Source organism: Mercenaria mercenaria, chromosome 11 (assembly GCF_021730395.1).
Source record: "Mercenaria mercenaria strain notata chromosome 11, MADL_Memer_1, whole genome shotgun sequence".
Classification (NCBI taxonomy): domain Eukaryota; kingdom Metazoa; phylum Mollusca; class Bivalvia; order Venerida; family Veneridae; genus Mercenaria; species Mercenaria mercenaria.
Genome location: NC_069371.1, coordinates 66,662,359 through 66,685,754, shown reverse-complemented (window position 1 = coordinate 66,685,754; position 23,396 = coordinate 66,662,359). Strand labels below are relative to the sequence as shown.

The window sequence follows — 23,396 nt, the reverse complement described above, 5'->3', positions numbered from 1 at the left end:
AATTTTGATGAATTTTTTTTCAGAAACTAGATCTAGATTGGAAATTTTTGCATTAAATTTTGGAAAAATACATACTTTTTGGCACTGGGAATATAGCCGAATAACAGCTATATAAATGGCTGGAAAAAAAACCCTGAAAATCCACTAGCATTAGCTTGAATGCTTGTTTAAATTTGAACCCTTGTGATTTTAACCATTTTGTTGCCATTTTTACTTGATGATATTTTCACCAAATTGCATCACATCTCCAGTTTTCAGAAGCATGTATCTCAAAAACTAATGGGAATATTTTTAAGATCTATACCTCATTTCTTACCCGAGGATCTATGTACTTTCAAAGTTATAAAATAAAATATCAATTTGTGAAAGTTAAAATACAGAATCCCCTAATATATATACAAAGATCTATATTATATGTTTTTGACAGTTTGAACTTTGTTTAAAAAAGGCAGAAGGCCTAGATCTACCTGCAAGATAAATAGATCTACACTTATTACAATCTGCAGTACCCGAGATCGATATAAATATATAAATTCTAACATTTAAAGATCTGAACAAGTGAAAACATGTCTTACCGTAAGCAAATGTTTGGCCGGTCCCTTCTTTAAACCTGTTACTATCATGGATTTCTCCTTGGACCCGAGATCAAATACTCGCAGGAAAGAATCTTCTTCACTGAAGCACCAAGCCATCCTTCTCGATATTAAATAATTAATATTTAATGTTGTTGAAAATAATTTATAACGTAAGTTTGAAATATCTTAGATATAGACAATTCGCACTGCTGAAACAGATGGATCTCGAATGTTCAATGGCTGCCTTATTTACACTTAAGGCGAGTCCGTTTTAAATTATGGCCAGTTACCATTGATTCGTGCCTTAACATCAAATTCGTGCCCAAACAAACGGAAGGAATGGTGCCTCGCGAGACCGCTGCGCGTGTCCGAGTACTTATCAAGTTTCGCAACAAGTTTTTTTGCTCGTCACTTCAACCATCAAAATGCGCAAGAAACAGGTAAAATACTACTATTACAACAATATCCTAGTACCTGAACCCTTTAATCTGTTTAATTCTGTCTAATAACAGCCCATAAATCTTAATTTTGCATAAAATTTACATTCTTCTGCATTTTGACAACACGGAGACGCTTGACACACTCAAGTCACGTGATATTTATCATTTAGTTACACTTACGTCGAAAAGTTGCGCTACGCATTTTATGATACAAAAAGCCAATTAAAATCCAATTATGGATTGAAGTCTCTTCAATGAAAATTCTTACCTGCTCTGAGATTTTCTTTCATTAAATTATGAGGGAAAGTTGCATGCCCTCAGATTATAAAAAAAAAAGATTGTTCTAACCCCATATGATGATAAATAAAGGCCAGGCTTGACTACAGATCTATATGTTTTATATCTTTGCTTATTGATTGCCAATATGATAAATTTAATTATTGATAATTCTTTCATTGTTCTAAATTAACCAAAACAAGTATGAAAAAAAAATTTTTTTGTAGGATAAGCCAAAGAAAATAAAGGACAAATACAGAAAGTACACGCCTGAATCTATGCTGCAAGCTTACGAAGCAGTAATGAGAGGGACTCCAGTCAAAAGAGCTGCAAAACAGTTTGCAGTACCTGTGCAGACATTAAGGGATAGGGTAAAAGGGCGTATAGACCCTAATAACTTTCAGTCTGGTGGTGAGACTATATTAAGTAGGGAAGAGGAGGAGACCCTTGTTGATCATGTGGAGGCAATGGCTGAACTAGGTTATGGATTTTCAAACGTTCAGCTGCAGCAGTTGGCTGGAGAACTGGCACATGATATGGGGAAAAGGTCAAAGAATAAGCCTCTCAGTTATAACTGGATTTGTGGATTTTTAAAACGCTGGGAGCATAGACTAACCAGAGTAATCCAAGGAAACTTGACAGTCAGAGGGCCAAGTCATCAACCCTGAAACTGTATCTTCATATTATAAAAACTTGCAAGATATCATAACTAAGTATAATCTTCAGGATAAACCACATTTGATTTATAACATAGATGAAACAGGTCTCCAACCAGAACATAGACCACCAAGTATACTGGCAAGTGTTAACACCAAACCCAGGCAGTTACGTCACCCAGATCCACAACAACACTCTTATTAGTTGTGTAAATGCAATTGGAAACTCTCTTCCACCTTTTTTTGTTTTTAAGGGTAACGTTTCAACCCGGATTTGCTGAAGGGAGCCTGTGCTGGAGCAAGTGCAGCCATGTCAGAGTCCGGCTGGTCTAATTCACATATATTCCGGCAGTATCTTGAGGAACATTTCTTACCTTATGTATCAAATGGTGAAGGCAGCAGTCAGCCAGTACTACTTACGTTTGATGGGCATGCATCTCACATATCATCCAGTTTGATAAAATGGGCCAAGGAGCACAACATTATATTATTTGTCTTGCCAGCCCATACTTCCCATCTCTTGCAGCCACTTGATGTTTCTATATTTGGGCCATTCAAGTCTTTTTATTATTCTGAATGTGCTTTGTTCATGAGCAGAACATGGGAACAGTTATAACAAAGTTTTGACATTTGTAATATTGCATGTAAAGCATATTTGAAGGCCTTCACTCCAGTCAATATACAGGCTGGTTTTAAGAAAACAGGGATATACCCTTTCTGTGCAGATGCTGTCCCTAAAGAGAAGCTTTTCCCAGCAGAAGGCTTCAGAGAAGAGAGCCCTTTAGAAAGGTAAAAGCCATTAAGTCTGGCAAGGTAGCAGTAGAAGAATTCCTTAAACTGAAAACTGAAAGGAAAGAACTTGAAAAGAAAAATAACTCAGACTGTGATTCAAATGTCATAGTATGCAGTGCATGTAAAGCCAAGAAATTAAAGAAGCCAAAACCAGGTGGTGTTGCTATAACTGAGGATAGCTTCAACAAACAACTAAACGATTATGAAGTAGAAAGAGCAGAAAAAGAAACACAGAACCCATCAACTAAAAGAAAAGGCAAAACAAAAAATGCAAAATTAACCTGGAAATGCATTACAGCCCCAAACCCTCCACAAGTGGCTTAAAACTCGGATGCCAAGACCAAATCTCCAACCCCTCAGAGCCTGACAGACACTGAAGATATGGAAGAGGATGTTTCTGAAGCTGATCTGTGCTGTGTGTGCCATAAATTATCACCACCCAACTTACATAAGCTTCCATATCTAAAATTGTAAATTGGGCAATGTGTGAAAAGTGCAGCCACTGGGTACATCTGGCCTTTTGCACTAAAGTTACAGTTGTTAGAAGGCATAGTGTGTTCTTATGCCCACACTGTGACCAGCAATAATGTCATACTACATCAAAGTTTCAAAGTAGTAAATATGTTTACCAAAAAGTATGAAAAAAACAAAAAAATGTTAATGTTTACAGTTCTTTTTTAAAACTTTACCTTTAAAATGTTGTAAATACTTGGGTAGTGTACTTTAATTATTTGCATTAATTACCACAATGCCTTTCAAAAATTCATGAAAGTGACATTAATCCACAGTGATATGAAGAAACTTTTGTTGTGTAGTATAGAACTGGTTTCCCTGATCATATAAACTGTTGTAGAAAGCTGGGAACCAAAGGGCACGAATTTGATGATAAGCGTTTCAGCGATCCAGACTGTCAAGGTTGGCTATTACAGGTATGTTTATTTTTAGAAACGGTTAAAAATCGTTCTGTTTTTTGTTGTTTAGACAAAAATAGAAGTTCAGTTGTTGCAGAAAATAGAAATATGTTAAGTTTACGTCCATTTTTTACACAAGTAGCATGTAATTACCCACTTAGGGGCACGAATATATGGTAACACGGCATACTGCAAATCTGTTAATATTTGTTTGATTTAATTTTTATTTTAATAGATCTATAATCAATGTTAATGGTAACTGCATAATTAGTTTTACATCATTTTAATAATTTCATAATAAATATCATAAACTTTTTTGTATAAAAACGTTAGTAAATAAAATAAGTATTTAAACTTGATTTACCTATTTTTAAAATGGAATGAAACCGTCCATGATGCTGAATTTGCACGTCACAGCGGGTGGCACGCGCTGCTTATCGGCACGCGCTTGATGACAGGAAGTATCGCTGAAACATCAAAGGTGACCTTGATATTGTCCACCGACACGGGTGACGAATAGTATATCGAAGGACCAATTATTGGCAATTAGGCGCCGCTAATGAATTATTATCATTTAACTTAGAAATCATCATGGAGATCAGACGTGTGCTTGTTTTGCTGATTTGTTCGACCTTCTGTCTTGCTTATTTTCCACAGGAAGAGGTAAGTAAATAAATATATTTACGGCTACTTTAACACACCCTGGTACCGGCGCTCCCAAGTACAGGTGGCACTCACACATACAGCGCTCGATAAGCGATTTTGGAGGAGCGGTGGTGTAAGTATTTTTTATTGTATCTCCGGTAATTCAAATTTTTTTGTAAAATGAAAGATATCTGCGCCCTGGTGAATAATTGATGACTATGCTCTGTGAGTGTCACAACATTTCATCTTGAAATAAACAAACTACGGCGAGTTAAACGTGAACGTTTGACTCAAAAATGTCAAATGTCAAAAAAACACGTAAAATACTCAGTAAATACACCAAATGTATTCATTTTTGATACAGTATCGTACAGTCATATCTTCCTACAATAACCAGTTCCAATTCCAAGACTTAATTTGTTATATTTAAAGAATTACTCGTGTTTAAAGATGGTAAGGGGTTTCAAAACGGCACTCACATGGCACAGGTGTGTATTTTTTTGGCGCTCACCAAGTACAGCTAGAGAAAGGTCTTCAGAAATGTGGAGAAATCGTCAGCTCTAAGGCAACTACAACGGAAAAGAGATGAATCGGACTGGTTGGTTATGTGTGGTAGAGATAACACCACCAAGAACAGTCTGATGTTGGATTAAACAGTAGTTAATGGAACTAGTCATCACGTCTCATGTCTGCTATTAAATCGGAATGACTCACATCAATTCATGAGAAAGCCAAACAAGAACTCGTTAATTGATAAATTCCTTGAATTAATAAGATATTAAATTATGAGCGTCTTTTAAACCTAACAGACATTTTAACAAAATTCTTTAGTGGCTGATATATGCCATTCCGTCTTTCCGCTAATTTTGGGCGCCGATTTATAACGTAAATATCGACTTTTCGCTCAGCGCCCCCACTAATTATCATGTTTTCAATCCACGCTCCCGCCCTGTCTTATTCCTAGTATTTTCTCTATGGAGAATCGCAGACCAAAAGTTTAGATTTAATATGTAAATCGTTGGGGGGAGTCGAGCTAAAACTGGCACATCAGTGGGCTCCGAGCAAGGAGTTGAGGTTTGAAAGGCATAACATTGGTGGGCACCCGGGCACCCAGCCGCTTTACATCTTGAATCTCACTCAACGCCAGCACCCTCGCCCCCCCCCCCCCCACCTCCCTCCATCCCCATAATCATGTTTTCGCTCCGCACATGTTATCGAATTTTTGCTCGCTAAACACTCCGCGTTTAAATTTTTTTTAATTCTCGTGTTTTCGCTCGACGGAGTCGCGTGGCGAATTGATGAAATGGTATAAATCAGCCACGGTACCGTACAAATCTTCCATTTCTCTGTTATGAGTGTTTACTGAATCTTAAATCTAATAATACAAGTAAAATATTGTTCGTAAGAAGTTCAACATTTATTATACATTCAATGTAGGCGTATGGTAAGTTGTTAAAATTAAAATAAAGAAAAGAATAGAAAACTTGTCAGTCCGTTATAGATGAGTTTTACTAACTCTGTAATCAAACATTTATTCCACACCCCAACAAAAAGTATCGATCTGGCTCTCTCTCTCTATATATATATTTCATACGGATGCTCATAGCATTATACTGGTACTCAGAAACGTTGAGATTGACCTGAAATATTGTTTAGTAACGGCGTTTAACCAAACGCATACGCACGCACAAACGCACGCAAGCACACACATATCTTCTTGCAAACCTTACCGTCCACTGATCCCACTGAGAATGTTTTGAAGCACGTTTTTCATTTTTCAACGAAATCCTAGGACATATAAAATTTCAGCATTTATCAGTTTTCAACAAGCTTTTTCATAAAAAATAATGTTAAAATATTGTCGCCGTAAGTTTTAACATAAAAAGGTCGACTTCTAGAGTCAGTTTTTTAACGGTATAAAGATTTATGATCATATATACAGACACAACAACAAGGCCTACATTTCTGAAGACTTTTCTCTAGCTGTACTTGTTGAGCGCCAAAAAAATTAACACCTGTGCCATGTGAGTGCCGTTTTGAAACCCCATACCATCTTTAAACACGAGTCATTCTTTAAATATAACAAATTAAGTCTTGAAATTTGAACTGGTTATTGTAGGAAGACATGACTATACGATACTGTATCAAAAATGAATACATTTGGAGTATTTACTGAGTATTTTACGTGCTTTTTTTGACATTTGACATTTTTGAGTCAAACGTTCACGTTTACCTCGCCGTATTTTGTTTATTTCAAGATGGAATGTTGTGACACTCACAAAACATAGTCACCAATTATTCATCAGGGCGCAGATATCTTTCATTTTAAGAAAAGTTTTGAATTTCCGGAGATACAATTAAAAAATACTTAAACCACCGCTCCTCCAAAATCGCTTATCGAGCGCTGTATGTGTGAGTGCCACCTGTACTTGGGAGCGCCGGTACCAGGGTGTGTTTAAAAGTTCTATAGATCTACAATCAATAATTGTAATTTTATTCAAAAATATTCATTTTTCATCATACCAATATTACCTAGAGTATAACTGTTTCATTACAGAACTACATTCAATTATTCAAAATAGATATGAATTATAGATTCTTAAATGCATATGATGCATGTTGGCAGCCTACTTCAAATACTTGATTACCTAGTAGAAAAAAAGAGTACCAGAGTGTTTTTGCTCTTATGCAATACTTGTCTTTTTTCTAATAATTTTCAGGTAGAAATTTGTTTCTGTTATTTCATGTAATCATATAATTACTATTCGGTACATGTCCTGGTTCATTATATTTTTGGATTATGGAGGCTGTACTTGTATACATAAGATTTCAGATTTTCACAAAACAAGCTGTTTAAAGTCATCTCTTGCTAAAAAAGAATTAAATTATCAGAAGTAAACTAACTTTTACGTCTAATTTGCAACATGTCAGTTTTAATAAGTATATACCCCTCACAGGAATTGGTATTATAAGTAACTTTCTCAGGAAATATCTTTGACCTGAGGGCATTTTAGCAACTTGAAAGCTACTATTTAATTCATACTTAAAATTCGGTTTGTCTGCAGAATAATGGTTTGCATGATAAGTATCATTTTTATGCCCCCACTTTCGGGGTGGGGGTGGGGGGGGGGGGCATATAGATTTGCTCTTGTTCGTCCGTCCGTCCGTCTGTCCGTCCTTCCGAAAATGTTGTGTCGCGCGTAGCTCTGAAAGTATTTGACGTAGAGTCACAAAACTTTGCAGGAATGTTGGTCAGCATGTGTAGTTGTGCACCTGGGGTTTCGCGTCCCGATTTATTCAGTCATGTAGAAGTTATGGCCCCTGACTTTGTAAAAATTGGTCATTTTAATGTTGTGTCGTGCCTAGCTCCAAATGTATATGACCTAGAGTCACAAAACTTTACAGGCATGTTGGTCAGCATGTGTAGTTGTGCACCTGGGGTTTCGCGTCCGGATTCATCCAGACATGTAGGAGTTATGGCCCCTGACTTAGTAAAAAATTGGTTATTTTAATGTTGTGTCGCGCATAGCTCCAAAGTATTTGACTAGAATCACCAAAGTTTACAGGAATGGTTGGTCAGCATGTGTAGTTGTGCACCTGGGGTTTCACGTCCGGATTCATGCAGTCAGGTAGAAGTTAGGGCCCCCTGACTTTGTAAAAATTGGTCATTTTAATGTTGTGTCGTGCCTAGCTCCAAAAGTATATGACCTAGAGTCACAAAATTTACAGGCATGTTGGTCAGCATGTGTAGTTGTGCACCTGGGGTTTCGCGTCCGGATTCATCCAGTCATGTAGGGTTATGGCCCCTGACTTAGTAAAAAATTGGTCATTTTAATGTTGGGGTCGCGCATAGCCCCATAAGTATTTGACCTAGAATCACCAAAGTTTACAGGAATGTTGGTCAGCATGTGTAGTTGTGCACCTGGGTTTCGCATCCGGATTCATTCAGTATTGTAGGAGTTCGGGCCCCCTGACTAATGTCATGTAGTGGGGGCATCTGTGTCCCATGGACACATTTCTAGTTTTCCATGTTTTCTATTGAAATATAGTGTTTACTTTCATGGGATGGAAAATTAAGAGATGTTGTATATTTTCTCATGATTTGCAGAGAAAAATCACATACAGCTGAAAATTGTCATTTATTGATAAAAACTGGGGGAAAAAACTGTGTTTTAATTTTTTTCGATTTCAGTAACTTAATTTAACCCTTAGCCTGCTGGCGGCAGATGATTCTGCCTTTGCGACCAGTGCAGACCAAGATCAGCCTGCACGTCCGTGCAGTCTGATCATGGTCTGCACTGTTTGCTATTCAGTCAGTAAATTTTCAGTGCAAACCCCTTTGAATAATAAATGGTATGGTCCAAATTGAAAGATGGACCAGTCCATTATAGAAATACAGCAGGGTAAGGGTTATGCTGTGAATTTATATGTAACAACTGAAAGAATACACTGTACTATTTGGGAAACTCTTGCCGTTGTAATTGCCCTAACAAATATCATTGTACAAATTTTTAATTTAATTTAACTGAATACCTTAAACAATTTCTGACAAATTCCCTCCCCATTTCAGAATAACATAATTCTAAATTTAATGTTTGAAATGTTCTCAAAGATGTTGAATACCTAAACATATCATTAGGCCTAAAAAAAATCTTTGTTTCCGGTAATATACTAAAAAGAATTAGGGTGGGTAGGTCGGAATTTTTTTTTTTTTTTTTTTTTTTTTGATTTTTTTTAAGGGAGACTTTTTGGAAATTTTTTTTTTTTGTCAAAAAATGATTACAAATAAGGGGATTATGCCTTTAGAGCATAACAGTAAGTTGATTTCTAACAACACTGGGCATGTTTAAAGCATAAAAAGTATAGATTTGCATCTTTTTGTTAAAAAGTTGAAAAAAAATATTATCCTAGGCCATAAAAACATTTAGGGTCGGGCCAAAAATTTAGGGTAGGCCGGGATACCAGAAACAAACAATTTTTCTTTACGCCTTATTGAGCATTTATAATATAGATGACTCCAATTTTAGGATTTAATTATTTTGGCAAACTTCTGGAAGTGCAACAAGTACTAAAAGTCTTGTCTTATTTGGAGACAGATGCCCCTCTCCCCCCAAAACACATATTAGGCTAATACTTCTATTTACTTATTTCAGCATCCAAATGGTGATACCCTGTTGAGCTGTTTTCTTTCTGCAGAAGTTGTTACAACAGACCCTGTTGAAAGTTCTTTCACTGATTCAGATATGGTATGAAATGTACTTTAAATTTTTAAATGCCCACTGTAGTAAGGTAATAGCAATTGCTGGTCAGTTATCAATTAGAAACTTGGCCACCCATTCTTATAAAATGGATAGATAATTAGATTGAATTTATTTTTTGATACACAGGTATGTATTCATTAGTGCAGGTCAAGATTGAGTAGGCAGACTGGAGTATCCAGACAGAAGTCATTGGGGATGGAGTCCACGGAGCAAAGTCATTGGAGCTTGGGTCTCTGGATTGGGGTCTCCAGACTGGAGCCTTCATACTGGGGTCTTCTGACAGGTGCCTTCAGACTGGGGTCTCAAACAGGAGTCTTCAGACTGTGGTCTTCTGACAGGAGTCTCTGTACTGGGGTCTCCTGACTGGAAACTCTGGATTATGGCCCTATGTTTTCTTTTCCTCTAAATGATTATATAGAAATGCTTGTGATCTGAAGTCTTCATTCATTATTTTTATGATCTGGAATGAAGGCGTCTTATTTTTCATTTATCCATCCATCACTTCCCACCATTCATTTCTTGTCAGGTCTTTCAAACACTTTTCATCCAGTTGTCACCAAACTTAATAAAATATTTATGGGCATGTCATCTCAGACAAGTCCAGTGACAAGCTAAATCATACTAAATACATACTTTACGTACATAGTACATTAAGTAGGTGGGTATTCTATTAGGATATTGGTAACAACCTGTCTAAATAGCATTCGTTCCAAAAATAACATCAAATATAGAAATAAATAGCTTTTTAAAGTAGAAACTGAAATTCTTTTTCAGGTCCACATGTCGTTTCTATATGTAGGACATACGCACGAAGACATTGATGCCTCATTCAGTAAGATCTCAGAAAAACTTAGAACGACAGATGCAGAAACAGTTCCCCAATTACTGAATCTAGTAAGAAACATTGAAGATTTAAGTACACTGAAACACTGGGATGTTAAGTCATGGCTAGAATCTTCACTAACAAAAGTAAAAGGCGTCAGTGAACCGTTACATTTTAAAATTACGAAAACATCTGGAAAAATAAAGGTTGTTTATAAAGGGCAACAGCATCAGTTATGGACTGTGTTAGATGGCAGAGGTACTTTTCTCAGAAATCTACCAACTTCAAAAATAAAACAGTTAAAACCAAACTATAAAAACATTCTAGAAAAAATTGAGACAGTTAAAAAACAAATCAGTGCAATTAGTTACATGTTTGAAAGCAGTGAAAATCATCTTTAGTGGAAAGCATTTTTGGAGAAAAAAAATACAGTGATGCCAATGAGAACAAAAGAGGACATTATATGGATTACCCAACTACCAAAACAGCAAAAAAAACAACAAAGAAACATTAAAGACAACCTGGATCCAATACTTAGAAAGATGTTGGAAAAGGAAACACTAAAAGTAGACCTGTGGTAATTATATAAATACTATGTATTATTTATAATTTATTATGTATTTGTAATGTGTTAATTGGTGAGTTACGAGTGAAATATAATATGAGCCGTGCCATGGGAAAACCAACATAGTGGGTGTGCGACCAGCATGGATCCAGACCAGCCTGCGCATCCGCGCAGTCTGGTCAGGCTCCATGCTGTTCGCTTTTAAAGCCTATTGGAGTTGGAGAAACTGTTAGCGAACAGCAAGGATCCTGACCAGACTGCGCAGATGCGCAGGCTGGTCTGGATCCATGCTGGTCGCACACCCACTATGTTGGTTTTCCCATGGCACGGCTCATATATATTTTTATGCATCTGACTGACCAATGTAAGAGCCAATTTTACCAAATAATTTCACCTTGTTTAGAGCATATTGAATGGTTTGGACATATACATGGAAGGTCAAGGTCACATTTGAAGATCAAAGGTCCAGTCATGTATGAAATAGCTACTGTTAAAATTTAAGATTAAGACATCATATCAGAAGATTTTATTAACATGAGAAATGATATTTTCCAAACATTAATTTTAATTTCTCTGAACACATTTACAGTTATCCTGTGAAAAAAGACGAAATTTAAAAACTAGCCGTGGGAAGCAGAAGTCGAAAAAAACAGAGCGTATCCACGGAGGTATTTGTTCGGCTTTACATTTATTTTCAAAAATAATTCAGTTATATACCGTAGTTATATCGAACAGTTCACCTAACCATCCTTCCATGGCACCCCATAGTCTGTAAGCAACTGCCTACTTTTTCATGCAAAGAATCATTGTATATTATAAGTACTAGAAATAATATACTAGTACACCTTGGGTTTGGAGTAACTCAAAAGAATCTTTTAACAATGATGGACTGGCAACAACCTAAAAATTAGTTTGTCATGTTTGTAGAAGGTGTTAAAATGTGAGTGTTTCTTCAGCCAAACTGTTTTAGCCTTAATTTAGTGCAGATAAAGAATTAAAGCTGACTTTCATGATGAGAAAATGGCTACTGCCATAGAAAAGGCAATAACACAGATCTATATCATGAAAAAAATCTGAAAAAATATTTGGTTCTGAAAAATAACACCAAGTTTACAAGGATATAATGTACTGTGGTTGTGTTGTTTCAAGCATTTTAGAGCATAGTGCCAATTTAAAAAAATTTCCTTTCGTTTCAATTGAATCTTAAAAAAAATATAAATATATTTGTTGCTTCGTTTTGTTTATGTTCCTGTATTGTGTATTTCAGGAAGAAGTGGTGTTAACCGTCAAAGCACTGTAGTACAGGTCAATAGAAAAAAAACTAAATCAACAACACCAGCAGTGCCAAAGAGAAACAGACAAACAGGTAAAGGAAAAACAGTGTGCATTTTATATCAATGTTTTTAGAATAATAAAGGTATTAATTTGTTTCTGTTTAAATGATTAATTGGGTGAACCAAAAGTGTGAGCCTTTAATTGCGACCATTTAATAACATCAAAACTGACCAAAAAGCAAACATTATTCAGAGTTAGCCATAACATTCAGTGATCAATAACTTACTAGAAGAATGTCTCTATAACTTGGCACACATGTATATTAATATAAATGAGCCGCGCCATGAGAAAACCAACATAGTGGGTTTGCAACCAGCATGGATTTAGACCAGCCTGCGCATCCGTACAGTCAGGTCAGGATCCATGCTGTTCGCTAACAGTTTCTCTAATTCCAATAGGCTTTAAAAGCGAACAGCATGAATCCTGACCAGACTGCGGATGCGCAGGCTGGTCTGGATTCATGCTGTTTGAAAACCCACTATGTTGGTTTTCTCATGGCATGGCTCAAATGTCTTCCAAAATACTGGACCTGTAACATTAGTTTAATTGTTTATTCATAATGATAATTAACTCTTCCTGATTTAATCTGCCTCCCTGTTCTGTTAAAATTCAAAACTGTACTGCTCCATCTTTCAGACAGTACCATGTATAAGTTTGTAGAGGAGTTAATAGAAAAAATACTTACATAAAAGTGAACAGTGCAGATTGTGATAAGACTGCACAGATGTGCAGGCTGATCTTGATCTGCTCTGGTGGCAAAGGCATAAACCTTTGCCACCAGTAGCCACAAAGTTGAGACATTCAGGGGTTGTTACTTAATTTTTCTTTTAATTATAACATGGTAACTGTTATTTGTCTTCAGGAAGGCGAATCATGAGATGGAATAGCTCAAGATGGATCACCATACTCACCGATGATGAGAAGAAAAGACACATAGGGTTGATAATCATCTTCGAACTTCTGGGACATTTACTACTGTACATTATCTATGTTTTAATAATGACCAGATGTATCAAAGAACTTTTTGTTATGATGGACAGAGTTTGGAAAGCTATTTTGTTAGCACACTTGGGTCAATTTCTGTGTGTTCTTACAGTAAACACATACTTGGAACACTTTTGTTTTGTGTTTTGTAATGTTAAAAAGTCATTTCCGTGCAGTTTATTGGTTTCGTATCCTTCCAGGCATTCACTTAGTATTACGCAATAAACAGATCAGCACATTTTAAATATCACTGGAAGACAAAGCACTCAAAGGTATCATTGTGATCTCCTTTTTGTCCGTTGTCAATCTGTACGTCTGTTCACATTTAGTTATATAAGGCTTGGTCAGACTGTTTGTCTTCATAAAATCTCGACCAAGTTCGACAGTGGATCATGTAGGTTTAAAAAGTAGTTCACTAGATCAAATTACAGATAAACCTTGTGAACACTCTAGAAATTTTTAAGTGTTATGGTATTGGATCACTAATAGAGAACCTCCCTTTTTTTAAGAAAATTCCTAGTACCATCAACCTACTTTTACAGCAATTTTTAGGGGGGTGTAGGTTCAAGCCCTACTGGACCATTTTTTTTTCATTTTTTACTAGTAAGTTTTTATTTCTTTCAATACTTATTATTGATGTTTTGTACAAAATGCTGATGTCCGTACATCCGATAGATTTTTCGTGTCTGCTGTTTAACTCTTGAAGCCTTGAAGGATTTCAACGACACTTGGCACAAATGTTCACCACATTAAGATGATGTGCAGCGTGCATGTTTCGAATGGCTCCCTTCAGTGTCACACAGGGGTCAAACGCCATATGTCTTTGTTTCATATATATATTGCTCTGCATTGCGGTGCTTTTGTTTTTATTTGGCAGATACCATATTTGTTCGCTTACTATAATTTTCATAGAATTATTCCCTTAATGTTGCTAAAAATAGTTTATTTGTAATTATGTTATTTGCCTTGGGTAAAAGCCAAGTATAAATTTTCTGCGGTACAACATTAATGATACATTCAATTTTAGGTAATTTTGACATATCTGAATTTTGTACACTTATTTTTCTGTTGACTTAGATTTTTTTTAGTTATTTCTTTGCTTTGTCTTCCTGTTGGGCTTCAACAGTCAGGTTCTTTGATAGGAATTGATATGCCAAAGAACTAAACTCTGACTTGCCTAATTTTCGAGTAATCTCCCTTTATCATATGTTGCTTGTCTGGTGTATAACTGGAAAAGAATTAGAGAATTTGATTGAATATTAATTTAGTGAGAGGCCATTGAAAGTAGGTGCAGTGTCAAAGAACAATAACTCTTCTTGCCTAGTTTTTCAATCACCCCTTATACAAAATAATGCTTGTCAAAGTACAAACAGCATTTGACTGAAACATAATATAATGATAAAAAGTTATTGAGCAGAAGTGCAGTCAGGAATAACCAATTTCAACCATATTTTTGTCAAGCCCGCTCAAGGAATCGAAGACATAGTTGTCCAAATGGCTGTTCGGTACCGTCCAAGTTGGTTTGTCCGGACCATAACTTTGACTTGCATGGAGCAATCACATTTATATTTGGATTGCCATGAATGTTAACCTCAGTTAGACAGAGTTTTCATGCCCAACCGCAGGTTCCTATCTCAAAGGTCAAGGTCACTCTTGGAAGTCAAAGGTTAAATTCAATAATGACTGCCTTGAGCATTTTGTCTTCGTGCATAGAGGGATTTTGATGAAACTTGGCACAACTGTTCACAACCATGTGATATAGTGTCATGCGGAAGAATAAGGATCCTAGATCTAAGGTCAAGGTCACATTGGAGGTCAGAGGACAGATACAAGAATGACTTTGTCGTAGCATTTCTTTTTCATACATGGAGGGATTTTGATGTAATTGGCACAATTGTTCACCATCATACAACAGAGTGTCATGTGGGAAGAAACAAGGATTACTTTCCTTTGTTGTTACTATAAATAGCTTATATTGTATTTTATAACTGGTTGTAGGGAAAAATCAAGACCACTTTTCTGAGGTACAATATGCATGACACATCCAGTTTTGAGGTGTATTTCAAACCTATCTCTACTGCTAAGGATTTTGTGTGGACTTAGAATTTTTTAAAAAAATTTACTTCCCTATGTTGTCACCATAAGTAACTTATTTTGTAACTTGCAATGATTTTTATTTGGCATACATGTTTGCCTCAAATAGACATGGTGTCATGTGCAACTCTAGTCCTTTTGACAGCTGGCGGGCTAGACATGTTGCCTGTGGGCATCTAATTTATTATCTCCCTTTATTACACAAAATAATGCTTGTCTGGAGTATAACTTGAAATGTATTAATGGCATTTGATTGAAACTTGACATAATGATAAATAATTTAAGGGTGGAAGTGAAATGTCCAAGAACTAAACTCTACCTTACCTAAATTTATAATAATCTCCCTTTATAATTCTTCTTCAGAGCATACTATGAAAAATGTTAAAGGTACCTAATTGAAACTTCACAGAATGATTAAAGCAATTGAGTGGAAGTGCAGTGTCAAGCACTTGCTGCAGAGAGTATCATTCAGTTTAACTGATTCCTTGTTTGTATTTGAATTAGAAATATATGTTATCAGGGCCTCCTCTGGGTTTTTCATACTTGTCGCCAACCTTTTCGCCAATTTGAAAAAGTTGGAGCCACTTTAGAGCCATTTTGGAGCCAAAGTTCTGAGCCACTTTTATTTCTCTTAGTGGATGGATTACACCAAACCGGAAGTGACTACTCAGTGTTACATGTGAAGTAGTCCAAAATGTAGTTCCATGCTATGGATGAAATCTGGTATAATGAGTGACTTGAGGAGGTGACAGTTAAATATTTGGCTTATGTTTATTGCTTATTGTATTGAGAATAGATCTAAACCATTTTCATTGTAAATTTCTTGGAATAAGTTTTATTCTTTGCGAAAAATGTCTACCTACGCGTAATTGCTAAACGACTGTTTTCATGGGGGCATTTTTAGAGGGTGATGTTTCTCAGAACTGATTATTTTTCTTATATACAACATAACATGTCAATATTTTTCTATTTTTGATAAGAAGACATGTTATACTAAATGACCATATATGGTTTTCATGTCATTGAAATGCTCTAAAGTGCTGAAAATGAGGTCTGATTGTTTTGTTATTAATATGAAATAAATAAGGAATTGAATTGGTAGAATGTAACCTAGTTGGCTGTCATAGTTTGCATAGAGGAATAAAATATTGTAAATAATTTCATTAGGAATAATAACAACTTTTGAAGGTGTATTAGTTTAATAATAAATTCAATTTTTCTATTCTAAAAGGTCGAGTTGAACACTCTTCTAATGATTTTTAAGAAGCCATGGTAGCAAGTGATATCTTCCGGTTTCTGAAAATTTCAAAGAAATTAACCAGGTCAAGGATACAAATTGAGGCCGATGTGTTTTAATTTTCGGATCCATCGTTAAAATGTTTTATGAAAACTGAGGAATTACAAAATTATCTTGCAAAAAGTAACAAATTAAATGTATCTTTCGTACTTATTTAAAATTTGTCAGTCATACAGCTGCATGCCACAAACACAAAACATATCGATCTTTTTTTTTTTTTTTTTTTTTAAATCACAACACATAAAGTACACCTTAATCGGCGTTAATTTTGGTGAATTCTCGGCAGAGGTCAAACTTACAAGCTGGCAGATGTTTTGATTACTGATTAATCATCAATTCACACATTATTACGCAATTATCTTCTCAAAGTGTCAACAACTTCAACAGTCGAATTGTCAAATACACCGCCTAGACTGGTTATCGATTTTATTCAGTACCAGCATCTAGGTAAACACGTATATCGGGAACCAATTCTTGGGCCGCTTATATCACTACGGAAAAAAACAAATGCCGAGGAAAAAAACTATGCGCCACTTATTTTCGCCAGTTCGCAAAATTTAGCGCCAAATTCTTAAAATTATCGCAAATGGCGACATTGGCGATCGACAGCGGAGGCCCTGGTTATATATACACATACATACGAATGTATGAATTCTATTCATTAATTAATTTTTCTAAAGATAATTTTACTTCTTATTAGACTGACATATTGATCTATTCAGCACCTGAGTAATTTCATGTAACATTCTTGATATTTCGTTTCGCATCAAGATTGTGTAACTGATTATTGATGGAGCTAAATTGCTTGGTCAGTATGTACATGTCTCAGTATTTCAAACTTTTTGTTCTTAAGTTTGATTCAGTTTTCACTAACATACAAATGGTTGTAGTATACCTTCATTAAATTTCTTGTTTCATACCATTACTTTTTTGTACATTAATAAGGTTGTCAATAATGAATCTCTTTGTCAGTGGAAGAACATGTATAAGTAGATATACTTGTATTTTGTCTACCAATGTGATTGGTTTAAAACTTAATTTCTGATATCAGGGTATATTTTTATAATTGAAATATTAAGTGTTGTACATTGTAACAGTTCGTAAATTTAGAAAATTCATAAACAAATACACAAAGCCTATTTTTTCATTTTAATTGTAATCAGTTTAAGCTACTTTGTAAATTTATGTTGTTACTTAAATTGTTTGTAAATTTACATTTCTTAAAATTTGAAAGTTAGAAGTTGACATTTAAGTTCTTTAGAGTTATGCAATAATGGCTAATTTTAATGATCAGTTTAAGCTACGTCATAAATTTAATAACCAAGTTATTACTTGTTCGTAAATTTACGAACTGTGCCAAATACATTTCTTCCCATTTGTTAATTTTTCACAGTTTTCATCTTGTATATGAATTTACAGACAAGTAACAACTTTTTTGCTTTGTTAGATTTACATTTCTTACAATTTGTTAATTTTTCACCTTTTCATCTTGTTTGTAAATTTATTAAGTTTCTCAAATTTTTAAGAATGATAAACAAGTAAATCACTTTCAGCTACTTCGTAAATTACGAATTATGTCAGATTTACAATTCTTCGCATTTGTAAATTTTCACAGTTTTCATCTCTCTCGTAAATTTTCAAAGTGGAACTTTTAAGTTTCTCAGTATTTGCAAAATAGAAATTTTAATCACTTCAAGCAACTACGTAAATTTACGAAGCTGTTACTTGTACATAAATTAAGAAATTATGTCAGATTTACATTTTTTCACTTTTATAATTTTTTCACAATTTTCCTCTTGTTCGTAAATTTACGAAGTGGAACTTTTGAAGTTTCTCAGATATTGGCGAAATAGAAATTTTAGTAACTTCCAGCTACTTCGTAAATTTACGAAGCTGTTACTTGTACATAAAATAATGAATTATGTCAGATTTACATTTCTTCGCATTTGTAAATTTTTCACAGTTTTCATCTTGTTCGTAAATTTACGAAGTGGAAGTGTCTCAGGTTTTTGCAAAAAAAGAAATTAGTATTACTTTAAGCTACTTCCTAAATTTACGAAGCTGATACTTGTACATAAATTAACAAATTATGTCAGATTTACATTTCTTCGCATTTGTATTTTTTTTTTTTTCAATGCACATTTCTTTTTTATACATATGCAAAGCTGATTGTTCCATTTTTATTTGTTACCTTATTTCATGCCAAGCCTTGGCAAACTTCGTAAATTTACGAACTACTTCTTTTGAAGACTTTTAAAATCCAATTAATGTATTAGTTTATATGAAATTTTTACGACTTATTCCATTCGTAAATTTACGAACATGTCTTAATTAATAATATCTTAGTGCTAAAACTTAAGTATGTTTTTATTTCTTATGAAATGCCATTTAATGGTTGTTTGTAAATTTACGAACTTTATTATATTTGAAAATTTCCAAATAACATCGCTTTTGGCAAACTTCGTAAATTTACGAACTACTTCTTTTGAAGACTTTTAAAATCCAATTTATGTATTATGAAATTTTTACGACTTATTCCATTCGTAAATTTACGAACTTGTCTTAATTAATAATATCTTAGCGCTAAAACTTAAGTATGTTTTTGTTTCTTATGAAATGCCATTAAACGGTTGTTCGTAAATTTACGAACTTTATTATATTTGAAAATTTCCAAATAACATTTTTATTATGTATTATATGTATTATATATATATGAAATAAATGTATCATGACATGTCATTTTATGTGTTGATTTTTACTTCCGTTGAAAAATTTACGAAGAAAGTATGTTGTAAATTGGGAAAAAAGCACGTAAAGTTTTAGGTGATGAGGTTAAATGTGTGAAGAAAAGCGTGTTGATTTTTTCTTCGCTAAAAAATTTACGAAGAAAGACAAACAGAATTTGGAAAAAAAGCACGCTTTTTTTTAAGGTTTTGGCTGAAAAAGAGGAATCTCGATATAAAATCCTCTTTTAAAATACAACCAGTTAAAACTATTAATTTTAGGGGTCAGCGTACCCGGGCCAAAATTTGTTTTTAGCCTAGCTCTACATGTTGACATGTGTTCGATTTGAACTTCTCATGTCAGAACACTAACATCAGAATAGGAATTACACGTCATGCTCACGGATTACAGCCGTATTTATTCATCCTCTCAAAAAAAATGGGAACCAATGTTTTACCAGATCAAAAGACCAACAATGTTTTCTATAACGGTGTACACTTAATCTTAGTCCAACTCACATGGACCGTCAGGGGAGGTAATCACACACGGATTAGAACAACCTTAACATATACCGTAAAATTATGGATTACTTTGTAAGTAGTTACATTGCGGGGAAATTACCTTACCGCTGTATTTCTATGAAATGTTTATAAAGTAGCTTCTCATTTATTGCTTACTCCATATGTAATTTGTCTACGCAAATTTTTATTAATATTCCCAGTGATTTATTTCAAATGCCATTATAAACACATCTACTGTAGTTTTCTAACGTTTCTCTAAAAAGTTTATATTAAAGTGTGATCTGAATAAACGTGATGATCGTCAATATTCTTTAATTTTAACGATTTACTTGAAAATATGAGGACGTTCAAAGCAGAAAGTTATCATTTCGTATACGCATTTCATACAGATACACAAACACATATTGTATAATATTAATTCAAAAACAAGTACAACTCGTCAACAGTGTTCTTGCACTTATACAATAGACTGGCCCGGTTTATAGGTTCTTCAGGGCTAAGGTTATGTATTGTTTCTTGCCATCGAAATATTTCATAAAATGCTTCTTCCCCTTCCGTTTGGATCCGTCCATGTTTACAAACACGTTTGTTTATGGACTGTAATCATGATTCCTTTCAATACCAGTAAACATTATTTGCTTGTTCACGTTAAAAAGAACAATTTTGCAACCAAGGAAAAAAGGTGTCTTCTAATACCAAAACACACGGGTTGTTATTTTCGAAAATAACTATAACTTATACAAACACCAACATTTTACAACTACTAGCGTGACTGATCTAAAATGATATAACAGTATATGTCTCAACATTCACATAATCATATCATCTGTAATTTCACAGTCGAAAACAAATCTACATGTTTCGCAGAAAAAATAATACGTAGTCTCATTAAACACGTGATGGTAAAATATATGACTGTGCAATCTGATAAATACCTGTATGTTTTGAATATCTTCCACAGCTCAAGAATATATTGACTGCACAGTCTTTACACTGATTACGCACGGGATGTCGCTTTTTAGGTAATGCATTGCCCGTGCATTCCGTGGTCAGTATCAGATTTACTCGATGTGTATTTCGCTTAGCCGAACCAATGCACGCCGGACAGGATTTTCCCGTGCACTCGAAAAACTTGTATTAACTCACGTGCTGTAATTTATGAATGAATGCGTAAATTCATACGCTACTATAACAAAATAGTGCTTAAAAGCAAAGCTTCTGTTTTACTTGTTTTTAATTCTATTAACTGAAAGATACCGCGTACAAGAAAACAGAATCTATCACTGGTTGAAGATGCGGATGGAAATATCTGGCTGTCAGGAAACAGTTGAGCTTCCTATTTCCTATACATAGAAGTATCTATGGTTTTTCTTGCTTTTCCCCCGTGATTTGTTTTTCGAAAAGGCCATGTACATATACTGTCTTTCTTGATCCGTCCTTTTTATTCATATAAAACTTTACTTAACTGTGTTTTTATTTTATGGGATATATGGAGAACTAAAATTTTATTACGTCTCATTATAACATTTTAGTGAAATGTAAAAGTATTGGAAAAGAAATAAGAAAGAAACATTTTTTTCAGGAAAAGCTAAATTCAGGGGGCGCGGATGTGTGTGTGTGTGTGTGTGTGTGTGTGTGTGTGCGTGTGCGTGTGCGTGTGCGTGTGTGTTTGTGTTTGTGTGTGTGTGTGCGGGGTGGGTGGGGGGGGGGTGGATCGTGGGGTAGCGGTCGGTGTATTTAATTGACATCTCCATATTTATAAATGACTTATTATTGACCTGCGCATCCTTGCAGTCTGGTCAGGATCCATGGTGTTCGCTTTCAAAGCCTATTGCAGTTAGAGAAACCGTTAGCAAACAGCATGGATTAGGACCGCTTTATTAGAATTAGAAATGTTTAAGGTTTCGATGGAGGCCTTGAGAAACAGAAATCAAACAACACTAAATCATAGAAAGAAAGAGTTGTTTGACATGAAAATTGAACAGCATGTAAAGCATGTATATTACTTTACGAAACAAGTTTCAGTATACTGATATAAACATTGAATTCCGGAAAAGGGCTGCCTAAAGGGGCTCCACTTCCGGACAGTTAAACGCCTTTAAAAACTCACCATTTTCAAAGAACAGTTACACATGTTCGTTTTGATGCATTTGCAATAGCGTGCGAGTGGTGAAATTTCGCATAACAAGGTGGAACACAGTTTTCAGCAATTGTTTATCTTTATTTCTTTACATATGGCATTCATTTTCAAAGGGAGACAACTGTTCCCGATTATTTTAAGTACAAATGGCATTCATTTTCAAAGGGAAACAACTTTTTCCGATTATTTTAAGTAATCTTTGAGAAAAAGTTGTCTCCCTTTGAAAATGAATGCCATTTGTAAAGAAAAAAAAGATAAACAATTGCTGAAAACTATGTTTTCATGTTTCCATCGAAACCTTAAACAATAGTAAGCGAGTAAGCAACTGGATATTTCATTTGAGATCCAGAAACTTTAACACGTTGGTTTTGTCTCCTTTATCTCAGTGCCCGAGACCTCTTCTAAATTCAAATGCTGTCTTTTTTCTAAAACAAAATATCAGAGTATATCAGAGATGATAATAACTACATCAACATGACATCTGCGCAAATATGCATTACTACTGCGAAGAGACGTATATATAAGGACGGCTAAACTGCAAGCTTATTATTACAGATATATGCTAGTGATTGATACCGAGTTGTATCTGGGAATATGTTCATTCTTATGATATAACACGTGTACATGGGCTTGCTAGGCAGAATGGCAGCCCGACGATAAAGGCCCTCCCGAAACGAGAGTATGTGCTCCCCTGATACGTATACATGTACATATATCACAAAAAGGAAATTATAGTAAATTAAAATGTTTGCATGTTGGAATACTTTTAACAATGTTCCACACAAGCTATATTATATAACATGAAGATAAATTTATCCGAAAAAGATCTAAGTACACTGCTGCTCTACTCTTATATGCATAAAAACTGCGACAGACGTACTGTGCGCTTATTATTATAAATATACGCAAGTGCATTGTATCTAGGTTAGAGACAATCTTATGATTATGACACCATCCATACAAAAATCCAACCTAGGTAGTCTGCATGGCAAGCCGAAGACCCAGACTCAATTTAGATCCAACGTTGGACCTCTTCTAGTTAAAAAAGTGTCAGTTTTATAACAAAGTACTGGTATATATAAATAGAAGATTATAAGAATATCAATAAGAAATCAGGGAAAATGATAACTATGAATAACGTCTGGAAAGGATGATATCAGGACGGACCAGCTGCGCGCTTACTAAAGGCTGAACACAACTAAATCCGGCTGTTCTTTATTTTATATAAAATTCACTCACTTTAAAACGGGTTTTCGACATTTTCTAGCATATCAGATTTTCAGAGACTTATATTCCCATAACGAACTATATCGCTATTTTAGAAAAACAGAAAGAAAATGGGGTGTTAACTTTTATA

At 34.7% G+C, this 23,396-nt stretch overlaps 1 long non-coding RNA gene across 2 annotated transcripts; it reads left to right on the top strand.

Moving 5' to 3' along the window:
* Positions 1-3,844: 3,844 nt before the first annotated feature.
* Positions 3,845-13,496, top strand: LOC123538549 (uncharacterized). Of its 2 annotated transcripts, none has more exons than XR_008366114.1 (6): positions 3,845-4,313; positions 9,449-9,541; positions 10,356-10,956; positions 11,534-11,612; positions 12,212-12,310; positions 13,142-13,496. It is a non-coding gene; the product is annotated as an uncharacterized LOC123538549 (long non-coding RNA). The 2 variants fall into 2 exon arrangements; XR_008366113.1 differs by having other exon boundaries at positions 10,331-10,956.
* Positions 13,497-23,396: the final 9,900 nt, after the last annotated feature.